Consider the following 13,547-nt stretch of genomic DNA (forward strand, 5'->3'; position numbering starts at 1 on the left):
GGGTGTCACTATGACACCCTGTCTTACTGCACGGAGGGTGCTGTGTAACGCACAGTAAAAACACATGAGACCCTATGGAGTAAAGGACCCCATAGCCCATAAACCACTAACAGTCAAAGGAACACCAAAAATCATGTCCAAGAGTGGGAGAAAGAGTCTCACTCTTGGCAGGAGAAAAAACAAACTCCAGAAATCCAGCGAAGCTGCTGGGGGACTCACTAGGTTAGGAAATTCAGCCTAAAGAGAATTCTCCCTAACAGCATCTACTATGCAATAATTGGACATCCGATGTCTATATGAAGTCAAAGCTGAATTCAAAAGGAAGAGGTGAAACAAAAGATTCTGCATAATATGTGACTGTCCCTCCACCCCCACACACACTAGGCCTATCCTTAAAACTGAATCGGCTCCTGGTGGCACCATAGCTCTAGAATAAGGTAATTTAAGCTACCTGGCGCCCCAGCATGTAACATGGCATTCCAGGCCTGCCTGCATCTGGCACGGCGCAAGTCTATGGTTGGGAGTCTGCACACTTCACTCCTCTGGTGTTTGCGTTGGGCCTGACTCTCCTACTTTCTTAGCGCTGGCCCACTTTTACTCTTTACCAGGATTTTTCCTTGCTTGAGTGTAGGCAAAGGGCCAGGAGCTGTCTTTCCTTTTAACTTGTTTGCTCTTGCTTTCTCTGGCACGCATGCACACTTTCTCGAACTAATACATCAGGGGATGCCTCCTTTTTGTTTTTATATTCTGGAAATAATGCAGTTTTAGGGGCATTGCAGGGGTCAGCAGATCCAAAGTGCAGCGGATCAGCCTTGCCCTCTTGATCTGCTGTTCTGATCAGATTCTCTCCTGCAAGGTAATTATGAGTTGGCAACATAAACCTAAGTGATGGTGAAAAGGCATGCAGTCATTGGAGCCAGCCTTTCTGGAAGCCGAAGTCTTTCCGTTGTTACTCCGAGTAGTAGTCTGGCTTCTGCCTACCTCTGATCCAGCTCTGTGTATATGTTCAACAAGCTGACCTGTTTCACGCCTTACAGCCATTGGAGGAACTTCACCAAAGGGGTGTGTCAGGATCATGGCTGCAGAATAAAAAGTAGCAGACTTTTTTAAAGGGGAGGGGGGTGAGTTGCTTGTTGAATGAAAGGAACACCAGAAAAACAACTATGTATTCCAACATCCTATTATTGGATTTTTAGAAAAAAAGAACATGATGTACTGACCTCTAGTGGGAAGCTGAATGTTAAATGTGACCTATGACTGATGCCAATCCTTTAGAAATACATTATTGCAGGAGGAGAAAATAGTATGTGGTTTCATTGATAATATGAATAATACCCCCAGTGTGAAGGCGAGTAAAACAAAATTGTTGTGGAGGGAAATAAAAAAGGAACACATTTACCTGATTGTAACCTGTGAAGGTCCTTGTGTGGCTGGATACAGAAGGATTCTAATTCAGTTGTGGAAGGAGTGTAAATCTACACAAGAAACCCAGTGAAATTAGCACAGGGTGTTATGGAGATGTCCTCATAGTGTAGCAGAATGTGCCATGAGCAAATGGTAAACCAATCCCATGTGTCACTGACTATTTTGAACTCTATTATCTAGACCATGGACAATGTTTATTCGCACTTAGGGTCGAGTGGTCAGCCAATCGGGTGCAGGAACAGTGGGCGAGATCACACAATCACTGCCTGCTGTCCTGGCCACCCAAACCCTGTCCCAGGTAGTTTTTCCTTCCTTCTCGTTCTTCTTCTAATGTGGGGAGGCAACCGGGAGGCTGTCCTTATTGCCTCCCCGCATTTGAAAACCCCAATTCCCCTTACCTTGCAACTTACCTGCAGGAGGAGCATCCGGGACAGGCACACAAGGCTCTGTCCCTGATGCTCCTCTTGTCTGGCTGCTGCCATTGAAATAGAGAAGGGTCGAAGTCCCCTTTTGAACATGTTTTCAATGGCTGCTTTCATCTGAAAAGGGATCTGGTCCCTTTTCTATTTCCATGGCAGTGGTCTTTTTTTAAAATAAATTTCTGACGGGAGATATGCTTGTGCGGAGCACATCTCCCATCGGAATAAAAAAAATGATATGCACCCTGGGAAATCCAGTTATACACGCCCTAGTTATATTATCTTACAGAGAAAAGAGGTGATGACTAGCAAAAAGGTAAACTGAAGCAGTCTCTGGTTGTGGACCATTATAAACTAAATTGTCTCCTACAATGAAGAGAATTTTAGTAGTGCCATAATGGTTTACAAAAATGATATCAAGGCTGACCAGATGTATTTGCAAGGTAAAACAAGTCCCGAGAGATGCCCAGTACTGCCAGTGTGGGCAGGGTACATATAGTAAGACTAGTCCATGCATTCGGTCAGGCCCGTCAAGTGGCTCTTAGTTCAAAAAACCATCTCATTGAAATTGGTAAACATCTTCTCTGTCCTTTTCTAGATGCACAATTCTTTTGGTCACTGTCTGTTTGATATCCTAATCATTATTATGCCTGCTGTTTATATAGTGCTTGACCATGAATGCTGTAGTGATAGCATTTTGTATGCAACTACAGTGTTTACACATACATGACTTTACTTTTTTTCGCTTATGTATAGGAGATTGCACAGACACAAAATAGCATATACTGTCATTGTAGTATTGGTTCCAGGTATGTTTAAAGCCAAGATTGTTAGAACAGATGTTCATAATTCCACACAAAAGGACTTAAAACTATACATTGGGCAATACAGAAACGCCAACTCTTAGTGCAGGCATGTACCACCTAATATATGGTAGCCATGAGAGAGCAGCCAGGCTTATCTTAGGTGGGAGAGAGGACTGTACAAAGGTATAAATAACTGGTAGCATACATATAGTCCAAAGAAACACTTATGCACTGATGTATTGTAATGATTTCTTTTATATATTCACAGGCAAAGAGAATCCTTCGGAAAGGTAAGTACTATTATAAGTCATGAACGCAATGTAAAAACCAACACAATACTTATGTACACCAACGTATAAAAAAAATTTGGAATAGATGTATGCAATTCAAGGGGAGTAAAACGGTATTAGACTTTTAGAATGACAGTAAGTAATTCCAGGTAAGCATACCCCATTGGTAGTGAAATGTTACTTATTCAGTTTCAGGATTACTATAGTTATACTATTAACATTACAAGTAAGTACCTGGCCACTTAGCAAGTTATTCTGTTTTAGGAATATTCCAATTACACTACTACTCCTTACAGGAAAGTACTCATTTATTCTGATTCTCCAGCATGGGGTCTGGCATGGATTCACATGCTCATGAATATTCCCCGTCGTCAGGCCGGGAATCCTCGGTAAAGGAAAAAATCCGTATCAGTTTTGTTTCTGATCTGTCTTTCTTAGTAACCAATCACTGATCTCTGGGTCATACTGTCCCCAGCCAATGACTGCCCTCCACCTAAGCCCCTCCCCTGGCAGCCATCCTCATTTTTACCGCACGTTCAAGTGTTGGGAGTCCTCGTGTTTTAGCTCTCGAGCTTTTACTGCGTTTTCGCGCTTTTTCAGGAGATTTTTCTCTTTTTTTGGTTAATCGAGCCTCAAGCTCCACCGTTTCTACTTCCGATAACGGGGACCCGTTACGGAATTCTTCTACGCCCCTCAAGGGTGAAGTTTTCGTCGAGTTTCTTGGAGGATTCCAGAAGATCTGTGGCCTAACTCAATGGACATGGCCCAGGACAAGGGAATCTCGATGGCCGGATCCAAGCTGTTCAGCAGCTGCCCAGGATGCTGATTGCAAAATGTTTTCAAGGAGGACGAGCATTTGAGATGTCTCTACTGCCTTCATGAGGACAAGACGCACGTGGAGAAGGACTGTGCGTTCTGCAAGAACCTGTTGGAACGGACCAAGCAAGATAGTCGTTCCTGCCTCGCCGCCTGGCTGGAGAAGGGCACAGCAGGTGAGGAGGCGAAGAAAAAGTCTGAACGGTCTTCTAAGTCCTGTGAGGGCGCCCTGGTGACGGGGGCCCAACAGAAGGCCAAGCACCGAGAGTCTGCGGGCACCGGGAGCGCTGAAAAAGGTTGGGTTCCTCGGCTGCCAGGCAGGGCGCGACTTCCCCGGCACGATCAACCACGAGCCAGTGCTCTGGTTCGGGGAAGAAGTCCGAGAACCTGGGTAAGTTTCTTGAGAGACCCCGGTCGATCTTGAAGGGAGCCGAGGGGGGGGAACGAGGAGATGACCCTCCCCCATCCCCCCAAAGCAAAGGCCCAGCACGCACCTAAGGTGGTGAGGGCCTTGATCCACCCGGCAAAGGCCTCTATCGAGGTTGTTGCAGTGGCCCTGGCGAAGCCGGCAGAGGCTATGCCAGTGGAGGCGGCCTCGGGGCCCAGAGTTTCCTTGCCACCGCGGAGGGAATCCTCTTTCCAGACCATTGTTAAGACCCCCGTGAAGACCCTGGCGGAAAAAGGGGGGCCAGTGGCCATTACGGACTCTGATTCAGCCTCCGAGGAGGATCCGGTGGAAACCGTGAAAGGCCTCAATGAGAGGTTCCCACTGATGTGATTGAAGATGGCGACGACGAGGGCCCAGTGGAGCAGCCATCCTGTCCGTCGCAGTCATTACCCGAGCCCCATTATAGCTCGGTGCCATTTTGTTGACTATCCAATCCTTATGTACTGAGATAAGGACGAGATTACCACGGACCCCGACGGAGGATCCAGAACCAGGCCCATCATGAAGCCCTCCAAACAAGCGGAGGAGAGTCCACCCCGCTCCGCCCTTTGTGCCTGCGAGGCCTGTTGACCCCTCATCCCCCCTCGCCGGACCCTCGGGAGGATACGGCGACGGATACAGCGACTGGGATGGACGGCGGCAATGACGCAACGGACATCCTGTTATCACCCCCAACGCCCCCCCCTCGGGCCTCTCCTCCGACGAAATTGGCTCTTTTCACGTCATGATAGCCCGGGCATCCGAGCTCTTCCAGCTCTGCCCTGAGGAACAGAAAAAGGAAGGTTTTCTTTACCAACGACGAGAGGCCAAGAGAAAGACGGTCCTCGCGGTGCCGTTGCTTGACGACATCTGGGACGAGGGGCTGGCTATCCTCAAGAACCCTTCCACGACACCCGCCAAGAGGGACAGGTACGAGAAGAAGTACCGGGTCCCCGATGCCACCCCCTTGTGCCTCAGGGCCCAGCCCACGCCGGACTCTGTCGTCTCGGCAGCGGCCAAGAAGAAAGCAGCGGGTGTGGCGGCTTCCACTTCCCTGCCGGACAGCAAGGGCAAGAAGTTGGTCTCCATGGGACGATGAGTCATCGCGGCGGCGACGACGATTAAGGCAGCCAATGCCTTAGCGATTGTGGCCCGTTACGACAGGGAGCTTTGGTTCAAGATAGCTCCTCTGCTAGACTTCCTAGCGGACGACAAGAGGGCGGAGGCCGTACAGATTCTGCAGGAAGGTGAGGTGGCGTCGGATCACGCCATAACTGTGGCAACGGACATTGCCAATACCAGATTTTGCCAACTGGGCAAGGGGGTTTGCCTCTGACGACGAGGATGGCTCAAGGCGACGGACTTTCGCCAGGATGTCCATACCAGAGTGTTGGACATGCTGTTTGACGGCAACAACCGGTTTGGAAAGATGGTGGACGAGTTCCCTCCAGGCCATCAAGACAGACACGGAAACAGCCCGAGCCCTAGGAGTCCTTCAGCAACGGCGGCCCTTTCGGAGCTCTGGAGGCAGACAGGGAGCCTCCAAGGGATCCAGCGGTGGCTCTTCTACTTAACGCCAGACGGCCTGCTCCTCGTCCCAGGAGGCATACAGAGGCCGCGGCAAGCAAGGAGGGTCTTGCTGCCGTCGGCAAGGAGGCCGAGGCGGCAAGGCCTCTTCCAAGCAGGACTGAACCGGCCGTAGCGTCGGGCCCCCACCGAAGCACCCCGGTGGGAGGCCGGCTGACGAAGTTAGTCAGCGTGTGGGAGTCCATCTCCATGACCATTGGGTGCTGGACACCCTGGCCCGCGGACACTCGCTAGAATTTCAAAAGAAGTGTCCTCGCATTCCTCCCGTGGCCAGGAAGGAGAATCACGTCCCTCAACTGCTGTTGGAGGTAAGGGCGATGCTCAAGAAGGGTGCCATCGAGCTTGTCTCGAAGAGGCTCCGGGGCTCTTGAGTATACTCCAGATACTTCCTCGTCAGAAAGAAGACAGGCGGTTGGCAACCCATCCTGGACCTGCGTCGGTTGAACAAGTACATCAAGGCACAGAAATTCAGGATGGTCACCCTCCAGCACGTGCTGGGACAGCTGGAGGAGGGCGACTTCCTATCGTCACTGGACCTGGAGGATGCTTACTTCCAAATCCCCATTCTAAAAGGACACAAAGTTCCTCAGATTCGTAGTCCAGGGGCGTCACTACCAATTCAGAGCCTTCCCGTTGGGATTAAGGTCGGCACCCAGGGTGTTCACCAAGTACCTCGCACCTGTGGCGGCGCGGCTGCGCCTGCCAGGGATCCACGTCTACCCCTACCTGGACGACTGGCTAATCCGTGCAAGGTCAAGAGAACTCGCCGTCGAACACACAGCGAGGACCTCACGGAGCTGGGATTCGCCATCAACTACCCCAAATCCCATCTGGTCCCGTCGCAGGTGGCACTGTTTCTGGGAGCAAAGTGATACAGTGAAGCGATTGGCATCTCCGTTGGAAGAAAGGACGAAGGCCATTTTGGACAAGGTGCAGCGCCTGTTAGCCACGGATGTGGCCAGAGTGAGGTCCATCAAGTCCCTCCTCGGGATGATGTCCTCATGCATCTACCTTGTGCCCCTTTGCAGACTTCGGATGCATCCACTACAAGAGTTCCTCGACGCCCGCTGGATTCAAGGGGCGGGCAGCTTCGAAGACAAGATCCCGCTCAACGAGGAGTTCCGTCGGGCGATTCTATGGTGGGGTGCCTGTGCGCACCTCACGGCAGGCATGGACTTTCAGGCCCCAGCGTATCAGGACCAGAGATCACACCAGAGATCTCCACACAAGAGGCTTCTGGCTCAAGGAGGAGAGGTCTCTTCACATCAACATCCTGGAGCTACGAGCCATGTTCTGGGCACTCAAATCGTTCATTCCGTCCCTCAAGGACAAAGTGGTGAGGATCTTCACCGACAACACCACCACGATGTTCTACATCCGGAAGCAGGGAGGCATCAGATCTCCAGCCCTATCCAAGGAGGCCCAGGATCTGTGGCACTGGGCTGTCGCCCAGGGGATGTTTCTGGTTCCCTTCCACCTGGCAGGAATAAAAACACCCCATCGGCGACTCACTCAGCAGGGAGCTGCGCTCGTGCCACGAGTGGGAACTACGCCAGGACCAGGTGGATCAGCTCTTTCAATGGTGGGGGAAACCCCAGATCGACCTGTTTGCGACGGCGACGAACTCCCAAGTGGCAGAGGTGCGCCAGCAGGTTCGCACAACCGAGGAGCATGGGCAATGCTTTCTCGTTCCCTTGGGACGGCCTGTTCCTGTACGCGTTCCCTCCGTTGCCCTTGCTGCTCCGACTCATCAACCAGCTCAAGAGGTCCAGGTGCAGGCTGATCCTCGTCGCACTGGCGTGGCCGAGACAGATCTGGTTCCCGGACCTTCTAGACTTGTCAGCGTCCCCACCTATCAAGCTGGCGACGGACGCGGATCTTCTCTCCAGAGAAGGAGGCGCCAATCTCCATCACGACCCGGAGTCGCTGAACTTTCAGGCTTGGCTCCTGCAGCACTAGAGTTTGGAGGATATAATATCCCGGCTGACTGCAGAGAGGTTCTTGCAAAAGCCAGGGTGTCCTCAACTCTGAAATGCTATGGACATGAGTGGAAGAGGTTCTCTCTCTGGTGCCGTGCACAGAAGATTAACCCTCTGCGGATTACGGCCCCTCAAGTATTGCCGTACCTACTGTCGCTGGCCAAAGCTGGACTGGCTCATGCCTCCATCAAGATACAGCTGGCTGCCATCTCCCGATACACCAGAACTACAGGACGGGCGTCCTTGTGGTCTCATTGCCTGGTGAAGGAATTTATGAAGGGACTATTCTGATCGTTCCCGCCGGTGAAGGCCCCTTCCCTGGCGTGGGAGCTCAAAGTACTGCTGACCAGGCTCATGGGTGCCCCATTCGAGCCGAAGAAGTTCCTGTCGTGGAAGACAGCATTTCTTGTGGCCATCACCACCTCACGACGAGTGGGAGAGATCCAGGCCCCATCTTTCAAGCCTCCATACTTGACTTTTCAAGACACGAGGGTGGTGCTGAGGACGCACCCCTCCTTTATGCCCAAGGTGCCGTCGGACTTCCACCTCAACGAGCCCTTGGTGGTGCCAGTTTTCTTCCCTTCGTCTCCGGCCAAGAGGACTTTGCGCTTGCTGGATGTGGCTAGAGCGCTGAAGTTCTACGTAGACAGCACAAAGAGTTTTCGGAAGACATCACTGCTGTTTGTGAACTTTGGACCTGTGAATCAAGGGAAGGCTCTCTCGAAGGCTTCCATTTCCAGATGGCTCTCCGACTGCATCATGCACTGTCACGGGTTGGCAAACCGACCGCTGCCTGAGACCCCATTTGACCAGAGCGATCGCGGCTACCATGGCGTTCCTGTCTGGTGTGCCCCTGCTGGACATCTGCAGGGCTGCTACTTGGAGGTCGACGCACACCTTCACAAGATTCTACTGCGTCGATCGGGACTCTAGGGTCGGCCAAGCAGTGCTGCGCAACCTGTTCGCTTAAGGTGAGCCTGGTGAGGAGGTAAGAGATGCTTAATGTTGAATTGTTGTATTGCTTAATGTTGAGCCTGTTGCCACCTCCCGTGGCTGTGCATGTGTATACTGCTATGTATTCTTATATTCATGAGCATGTGAATCCATGCCAGACCCCATGCTGGAGAAGGAACAAGTTACTTACCTGTAACTGTTCTCCAGCATGGGTCTGGCATGGATTCACATGCGAACCCTCCCTCCTTCCCCTCTGTGGCTCTTCACTTGGTCATACTGCCACTTTACGTGCTACCAAATCTGAGGATGGCTGCCAGGGGAGGGGCTTAGGTAGAGGGCAGTCATTGGCTGGGGGCAGTATAACCCAGAGATCAGTGATTGGTTACTACTAAGAAAGACAGATCAGAAACGAAACTGATACTGATTTTTTTTTTTTCTTTCTTTACCGAGGATTCCTGGCCTGACAACGGGGAATATTCATGAGCATGTGAATCCATGCCAGACCAATGCTGGAGAACAACAGTTACAGGTAAGTACCTTGTTCCTTCTTAAATATAGCTACTCCAACATTACTTTTTAGATAGTGGATCACAATTCAAAGGTGGATCACAATTCAAAGGTAAGTAAATACATTAGTATTACTTTCCAGAATCGCAGTAAGCAATAACTTTGTAACACTTGTAATGTATTTTATTTTAGGAATATGCAGTTACAGCACCAACACATGGCAAGTAAATACTTTGCCATACTTGTTATTCTTCAGAGGCCTTATACTTTAGCAGTCCTTCTATAATCTGTCCAGCTACCCACCTTTATATGCATACAGGCGTGAGTCACCACACTAGACGGGGAGCTAAAGACCCGTCTTAATTCATTTAGCCAGAGGTAGAGAGTCTTATAAAATACACATTTTAATCATTATATACATTTTATTTTATGTTGTATGACAGATTCTTATTCACAGGACGTGCTATAAAAAAAATTAAATTTGGTTATTAAAAATACTATGTGCCGATGTCTTATCTCGCTATACTGCATGGTTGGTGTATATCACTAACCTTTAATTTCTTTATTGCGCATGAGGTATCATTTCCGGGTGATATATTGGAGTTACTGAGGCAGTGGTGTTTATGGCGCACAAAAAGAAATCTAAATATATATTTACTTTTTACACTTTGCTATGCTACAAGGCTCGCTAAGTAGGAATTCCCACTTTGGCCACGCTGTTATTAGATTCAAATCAGACTCTCACTTCTTAGTCTTCTATTTATTTGTCCATGCTAAGGCTCAATTCATAACATTAGAGAAATTACCTTCAACAAGCTTGGTAAATCTTTAACAGCTATTTGCTATTGTTGTGGTAGATTTTTGTTTAGGCTCTGCACTAATCATATGACGTGCTGTATAGATCTAAAGCAGGGTGCACAGAGCGAACTGGACATTTTGTAAAAGCAGCCTGTTAAATTCTCTATTTGAGGCATGGATTAATAGCGTTGTGTAATTTCGTGAATTAACTTGTTCATAAATGGTCAGAAATCTAGGCAATTACCTCATTGGCCTGTGATTTATATCTGATGGAGCCTTACTGCTGATTTATTCATGCGGGAAAATGTTCTTTTCTACGGTACAGCCCTTTGTTAGTCAGTCATGCCGTTTGTAAATTGTGCAATCCCTAGAGATGAAATAGACATAGACTGGAGGAATAATCCTGTTCTGCATGTTTTCGTTTTTGAGTCAAAACGGTCAGTGCTTACTTGAAATCGGTATTTGTTTTTCGCATTTGCTTGCAGCGTATTCTCAAAACGAAAACTGTGTGATCGAGCATAACTTTTGTCATGTTAGAACGTTCATTACGAACACTAAATGCTAGGTCTAAAGACGCAATATTGAGTGTTGTTGGATTCATTTATTGGATTTAAAGACAGCTAAAATGAGGCAACTGACATCTAGCTGGAATTTACATTTCTAATAGTAGCAATGTCTATCTTTTTGTGGAATTATTCAAAATGTCTTATCAAATATGTTTTGTGTGGCCACCTATCTAAACTGGATATTAATTATTGGATAAGACCAACCACATAAATCTCATCCGTTATATCTAATAGTTATTTCCCAACTCACTCAATTGACATGAGTATGGCAGACTCATATTCAACTGATCACAAGATCCTCGTTATTTTTCAGGGCCATTGTATTTGTTACTCAAAATATAGGTTCGCCCAGGAGACTAAAACAATGACTTGATCTTCGTTTTGTTTTTCTTGTTCGAACCATACTCCCTGTGTTTCTGTCCCTATTATGATGTCAATGGGAACATAGCTCTTACTGAAGTGTAAATCCCAGCAAATATGTAACGTCTCAGTCCTACATAAGTATTATGCCTATTGGGAGTTGTGGGTGGCTAGTGAACAAAAAGATTCCACTCAATGGCAATATTAAGCTGCTCCTTCACCGAGTTAAGGTCAAAAATCAACTTTTGTTCCAATTGTCGAAGTTTAAGATCTCTATCCCCACCATGAGGGTGGGCTTGGACCGTTTGTATAATGAACCAGAAAATGTCATCATACAATGTTTGGCTAGTTTATTATGAGCCTCTAAGGGCTTATCTGCTACTGCTTTTTTCACGCATAAGCAGAGTTCGCAAATTCTTTGCAGTACTGGGTTTTTTTTGTTTTAACAATATAAAGTAACCCACATAGGTACCTTATACTGCCCATTTGGTGTTGCAGTTTGTAAATGTTTTAAATTGCCATTTGCAGCCTTTCAGAGCTATATCTTTGATGTTACTAGTGAGGAAACATACTGAGCAATTACTACATTTAGAGTGGCCAATGACCGGAGGCAAGTGCCATAAGGTGGTTTGTTTAGAAAGTTCTTTGCCTTCCTTAGGTGTATATGTGTACCAGCTTGTCACGTAAATTAGGCATGTGTTTAGAGGCAAATTGTGGTTTGTTTAGTGTGAAATCCTCTGTGTGAATCATCCCCCAATTTTTAAGGTCATGACCGATCATGGCTGATAGGCTAAAAAGTGGTAACGCATGTGATTTTTATCCTCTTTGGATTTTGTCGGTTTCATCAGATGGTCTTCTCGGGTCACATGACGAGCACGTTTCAATGATCTGCGAATGGTATGGGCAGAGCATCCCTGTTCTGTTAGTCTGGCAGTTAATTGTTTACTATAGATGTCATAGTCCTCTTTTTTTTTTTTGCTACAGTTGCGTCTGATTCGCAAAAAATGGACCAAATGGCAGGTTTTTGTGTAAGCTTTGGGGGTGGAAGCTGTTAACAGCAATGTGTTCTTATCAGCGGGCTTTTTAAACCGGGTTGTGCCTAGTTTATCAGCCCTATTCAGTTCTAGATACGCAATCTTGTCTGAACTGAAAGTCAGTGAAATTCATGCATGCGTTCAGCCACTCCAAAAAAGGCTGTTAACGTATCTAATCCACCCCCATAAGCATAAAGACCTCATTGATGTAGCGATGCCATGATTTGATCTGTTCTTGAAAGCGGTTATTGACTGCATATATTGACCTGTTCTCCAGCTCATCCATAAACAGATTACCCAAAGTTGCACTCATGCTTGTGCTGTAGCTGGTAATATGTTCCTTCTGCATTGAAGTAATTGTTAGTTAGAGCCACCTTGATGCATTCAGTGATGAAATCGGAAGGGACTGTTTTGTTGACGCTCTTCTCTAGGTAGGTATACATAATCTGAATACACGTCATCTGTGGAAAACTGGTGTACAAAGACTCCACGTCTAACTTGACTAAAATATCTTAAGTGTTTATCTCAGGATCACTTAGAATTTTGATCATAGTAGTATCTTGAACGTATGATCGCATTTTCTCAACAAAAGGTCTTAGAAAGGTATCCGCATATATGGATAAAGGTTCAAGTACACAGCTACAATTGGACGCCACGGGTTATATAGTGGTGTACTTGTGCCTTTTTGGCAGACAATAGAAGGCCGGTGTTACTGGGTTGTGTTTTACCAAGAAGGACTTCTCGTCCTCCTCAATCCAACCTTCATCTAATGCATGAGTCATTAAACTAACGATTTCCTCTAGGATCCTAGTTGTAGGATTCCCAGCAAGTTCTTTGTAAAACTTCCTATTGCCTAGTTTTTGACTTCAGCAGAACCACACCACTACCTTTATCGGCCTGCTTGATCACAAATTAGTTGTTTCCTTCTAGATATTTCAATGCATTTCTTTCTGCTTTTGACACATTTTCCCTACAATGGTTTTTTGTACTGAACAGATGGTGCATGTCTCGAAGTACTCTATTTTCAAAGCCAATGATTTCAGGTGAAACCATTAAGGCTAAGGGGATGAAAGATGGAGGTTTCAAACAAGATGTAATCTGTTGTCTTGGATCCTGAACTTGCGCATCTCGAAAGAAGTATTTTAGTCTTAGGATGCAAAAAAAGTTTTGCATCTCAACTTCAGTTTTGAATTTGTCTGCCTTGCTAACGGGAACAAAAGGGAGCCCTTTACTCAACAGAGTTATTTCAGTTGATGTTAAAGTGGGGTTACTTAGTTTGAAAATCTATATCACCAGGTTGGATGCGGCGGCTGCCACTGGTGTCTGCATGGCATGGATGTGTGGCTGGCAGGCTTTGCTTCGTCTGCCCTGTCCCTGTTTTTCTCTCTGTGCACTCTGGTTTCGATCTGTACAGCACATGAAATGATTTAGTGCGGAGACAAAACAAAAATCTACCACAATAATAGCGAATAGCTATTAAAGATTTACCAAGCGTGTTGAAGGTAATTTCTTTAATGTTATGAACTGAGCCTTAACATGGAAAAATAAATAGACTAAGAAGTAAAAGTCTGAATTTGAA

This window comes from Ambystoma mexicanum, chromosome 4p (genome assembly GCF_040938575.1).
Source record: "Ambystoma mexicanum isolate Mex_15411 chromosome 4p, UKY_AmexF1_1, whole genome shotgun sequence".
NCBI classification, from domain to species: Eukaryota; Metazoa; Chordata; class Amphibia; order Caudata; family Ambystomatidae; genus Ambystoma; species Ambystoma mexicanum.